This window comes from Schistocerca nitens, chromosome 7, assembly GCF_023898315.1.
Source record: "Schistocerca nitens isolate TAMUIC-IGC-003100 chromosome 7, iqSchNite1.1, whole genome shotgun sequence".
In the NCBI taxonomy this organism is placed as follows: domain Eukaryota; kingdom Metazoa; phylum Arthropoda; class Insecta; order Orthoptera; family Acrididae; genus Schistocerca; species Schistocerca nitens.
Window position 1 is genome coordinate 308,692,399 of NC_064620.1, and position 5,000 is coordinate 308,697,398.

Here is a 5,000-nt window from a genome sequence, read left to right on the forward strand (position 1 = left end):
GGGCCGCCCCATCCACGTCGGTCCCCGTGGGCGTTGCACTCGCAGTCGCAAAGACTCTGGGCAATGGCTATGTGCGCTCCGCAATATATTACTGGGACGAGTAATGAGGGTCCGAGCCCCCAGTGTGGGGAAAGTGTTTCGCAGCCCTGACCCACCGGCACGGTGTTGCGTCCCCCCACCTCAAACATGTGACGTAGTCACACCACCGGTTTTGACTAATAGACAGAATGTTTATAATCATATGCCATACACCGGGGGACGATGCCGCGAGGTGTAGCTAGCTAGTGCAGTCGCACCGCTACTACTGTACAGAGATAGAACAGGCATTGACTATACATACATTAAGCTTATACACGGCGGTGCTTAGTAATACGCGCAGTCATCGGAATATAGATAACACATACAACTGTCCCTATACATGCTGAACGTCTGTGCACACAATGTCAACCACACGTCACCCACACACTCCATCACCCACTAGTCTATGCCTGTAACAGACGCAGACACAACATCTAAGTACCAGCATGGAACAACATCCAGTGCATCCTCTCGGCCACAGTACACCATCCACACTATGATAACCAGACCGGGACGTCGAACCAGAAAACTGAATATCCCACTCTTCCTACAACCACCATTGCTCAGATACGCCACCAACACCCACACATGTCCTACACAGGGGTGCACCCAACAGCACCACACTGCCGCATCTCACAGCACATAAACAATGGCAGGAATGAAAGACACAGGTGTGCCACTCCTTTGCCACAAACACAGAACGGGCGCGCCACCTGCCATGAGCCACAAGTGCAACTGACGTGACATATCTGATAGTGCCTCAGGCGTCCACTTACTACCATCACTATCAACGAACCTCGCCACCCCACCCCCCCCCCACACACACCATCCCTTAACCCAACTTCTGCCTTAACCTAACCCAACTTCTGCCTTAACCTAACCCAACTTCTGCCTTAACCTAACCCAACTTCTGCCTTAACCTAACCCAACTTCTGCCTTAACCTAACCCAACTTCTGCCTTAACCTAACCCAACTTCTGCCTTAACCTAACCCAACTTCTGCCTTAACCTAACCCAACTTCTGCCTTAACCTAACCCAACTTCTGCCTTAACCTAACCCAACTTCTGCCTTAACCTAACCCAACTTCTGCCTTAACCTAACCCAACTTCTGCCTTAACCTAACCCAAGTTGCGCCTTAACCTAACCCAAGTTGCGCCTTAACCTAACCCAAGTTGCGCCTTAACCTAACCCAAGTTGCGCCTTAACCTAACCCAAGTTGCGCCTTAACCTAACCCAAGTTGCGCCTTAACCTAACCCAAGTTGCGCCTTAACCTAACCCAAGTTGCGCCCTAACCTAACCCACGTTGCGCCTTAACCTAACCCACGTTGCGCCTTAACCTAACCCACGTTGCGCCCTAACCTAACCCACGTTGCGCCCTAACCTAACCTACGTTGCGCCCTAACCTAACCTACGTTGCGCCCTAACCTAACCTACGTTGCGCCCTAACCTAACCTACGTTGCGCCCTAACCTAACCTACGTTGGGCCCTAACCTAACCCACGTTGCGCCCTAACCTAACCCACGTTGCGCCCTAACCTAACCCACGTTGCGCCCAAACCTAACCCACGTTGCGCCCTAACCTAACCCACGTTGCGCCCTAACCTAACCCACGTTGCGCCCTAACCTAACCCACGTTGCGCCCTAACCTAACCCACGTTGCGCCCTAACCTAACCCACGTTGCGCCCTAACCTAACCTACGTTGCGCCCTCACCTAACCCAAGTTGCGCCCTAACCTAACCCACGTTGCGCCCTAACCTAACCCACGTTGCGCCCTAACCTAACCCACGTTGCGCCCTAACCTAACCCACGTTGCGCCCTAACCTAACCCAAGTTGCGCCTTAACCTAACCCACGTTGCGCCTTAACCTGCCCTGTAATTGTTAGTTATATGAATCTAGGAATTCGTGTAGCGTTGCCTAATTGCAACCATCTCAACATAGTTCACTTCGCGCACACTGTGGTGTTCTGCGTATTGATTCATTTTACGGTGCGTACCCTCACATCTTGCGAGTGTTGCTTACTTTCCACATGGTCCCGCTATCCACTGTATTGTGTACTGCAATAGGACGTATATCGCCCCCGCCCCCCCCCCCCTCCCCTCCTGTCACCTCTAGCTCGTCGGTCAGGAGTTCGCGTGTTGAATGCGCTTCGCAGCTGTGCAATGGCATTCGCATACGTACGCTGGCCACCTTCCACGTGTTCTTTCGTGCACACGTCGCAGCGTGTATGTATGCTGATGGAGTGCGTCGTGACACACAACATCCAGGCATGCAAGACTCGTAGAAGTCGCAAATGTAGATGGATGTCTACGTTTGCTGCCCAAGTTACGCAAATGAACTGGAAATCCGTTGTTGCGCGGTTGTTCGCGCTGGAGGTGAATCGTTGATATCGACGATCGGTACAGGTATTAACCGGTTGCTTCAGCGACACCCGTCATACCCACGAACGTGAGTGGGCATGTGGGTATGAAGCGATACGCGGCGGTGGCTGGGTGGGACCGTCCCCGGCCGGTGAGGGGGGGGCGCCCGGCGTGCTGGCCGCGCGCTGCGTGGGCGCACGCGCGGCAGCCGGCTGGTGGGGGCGCCCAGTGGCAGGCGCGCCGGCTGACGGAGGCGGCAGGCGGCGCATCTGCGTGCCGGCGCACCCAGCGCGCGGCGCCGTGCGGCCAAAGTGGGTCCTCCCGGGCCCGGTGCGAAGCGCGGTGGACATCTGCAGTGTGCTGGTCCGATTGAGGACTGTGTGCGTTGAGGATGCGCCGCCGCCCGGCACTCGGCGCCGCGACGCCGTCTGCTGCTCGGTCGCCCCCGCGGTTCTCGCAGGTGGTTTGTATCGCAGCTGTGCGGATGTGTTGGCGCGTGCGCTGTGCTGGGAGAGTTCGCTTTGGCACCCAAGTGGGGCTCTGCCCCTCTGTGGCGCTGGCGTTGGAGCTGCCCGGTCACTGTTTGTGGCCGCGTGTTGTCTCCCGCCGGCAACACCACGACAGCACGCTCCCGGGCCTCTGTCGGCAGCGGCAAGCTCAGTTGGGAGCACGGGTGGTCGCACTGAAAGCGTCTACTCGCCTATCTCCGGGCGATTGCGCCTCTCTCGAACCCGACCAAGTACTTAGGACGGCGCTGCGCGCCGCCGGGACCTGAGAGGGTTTCGAGGTGTATCGTGCAGGGGAGCCCAGCCTCCTCCTGTTTGCAGAATAATTGAGCGGACGCTTGCGTGTTCGCGCGGGCCCCCGGGACACACTCCCGGGCGGCCGGCTGCTCAGCTCTAGTTGACGCAGCTCCCTGGTTGATCCTGCCAGTAGTCATATGCTTGTCTCAAAGATTAAGCCATGCATGTCTCAGTACAAGCCGCATTAAGGTGAAACCGCGAATGGCTCATTAAATCAGTTATGGTTCCTTAGATCGTACCCACGTTACTTGGATAACTGTGGTAATTCTAGAGCTAATACATGCAAACAGAGTCCCGACCAGAGATGGAAGGGACGCTTTTATTAGATCAAAACCAATCGGTCGGCTCGTCCGGTCCGTTTGCCTTGGTGACTCTGAATAACTTTGGGCTGATCGCACGGTCTTCGTACCGGCGACGCATCTTTCAAATGTCTGCCTTATCAACTGTCGATGGTAGGTTCTGCGCCTACCATGGTTGTAACGGGTAACGGGGAATCAGGGTTCGATTCCGGAGAGGGAGCCTGAGAAACGGCTACCACATCCAAGGAAGGCAGCAGGCGCGCAAATTACCCACTCCCGGCACGGGGAGGTAGTGACGAAAAATAACGATACGGGACTCATCCGAGGCCCCGTAATCGGAATGAGTACACTTTAAATCCTTTAACGAGTATCTATTGGAGGGCAAGTCTGGTGCCAGCAGCCGCGGTAATTCCAGCTCCAATAGCGTATATTAAAGTTGTTGCGGTTAAAAAGCTCGTAGTTGGATTTGTGTCCCACGCTGTTGGTTCACCGCCCGTCGGTGTTTAACTGGCATGTATCGTGGGACGTCCTGCCGGTGGGGCGAGCCGAAGGCGTGCGACCGCCTCGTGCGTGCTCGTGCGTCCCGAGGCGGACCCCGTTGAAATCCTACCAGGGTGCTCTTTATTGAGTGTCTCGGTGGGCCGGCACGTTTACTTTGAACAAATTAGAGTGCTTAAAGCAGGCAAGCCCGCCTGAATACTGTGTGCATGGAATAATGGAATAGGACCTCGGTTCTATTTTGTTGGTTTTCGGAACCCGAGGTAATGATTAATAGGGACAGGCGGGGGCATTCGTATTGCGACGTTAGAGGTGAAATTCTTGGATCGTCGCAAGACGAACAGAAGCGAAAGCATTTGCCAAGTATGTTTTCATTAATCAAGAACGAAAGTTAGAGGTTCGAAGGCGATCAGATACCGCCCTAGTTCTAACCATAAACGATGCCAGCCAGCGATCCGCCGCAGTTCCTCCGATGACTCGGCGGGCAGCCTCCGGGAAACCAAAGCTTTTGGGTTCCGGGGGAAGTATGGTTGCAAAGCTGAAACTTAAAGGAATTGACGGAAGGGCACCACCAGGAGTGGAGCCTGCGGCTTAATTTGACTCAACACGGGAAACCTCACCAGGCCCGGACACCGGAAGGATTGACAGATTGATAGCTCTTTCTTGATTCGGTGGGTGGTGGTGCATGGCCGTTCTTAGTTGGTGGAGCGATTTGTCTGGTTAATTCCGATAACGAACGAGACTCTAGCCTGCTAACTAGTCGCGTGACATCCTTCGTGCTGTCAGCGATTACTTTTCTTCTTAGAGGGACAGGCGGCTTCTAGCCGCACGAGATTGAGCAATAACAGGTCTGTGATGCCCTTAGATGTTCTGGGCCGCACGCGCGCTACACTGAAGGAATCAGCGTGTCTTCCTAGGCCGAAAGGTCGGGGTAACCCGCTGAACCTCCTTCGTGCTAGGGAT

General features: G+C 55.2%; 1 non-coding gene across 1 annotated transcript in view; it reads left to right on the plus strand.

Annotated features, from left to right (window-relative positions):
- The first annotated feature begins 3,350 nt into the window (after window positions 1-3,350).
- LOC126197028 (small subunit ribosomal RNA) overlaps window positions 3,351-5,000 on the plus strand; it is a 1,909-nt gene continuing 259 nt past the window's right edge. The window contains exon 1 of the ribosomal RNA XR_007539438.1: window positions 3,351-5,000. This exon is cut by the window's right edge and continues 259 nt beyond it. This is a non-coding gene — a ribosomal RNA (small subunit ribosomal RNA).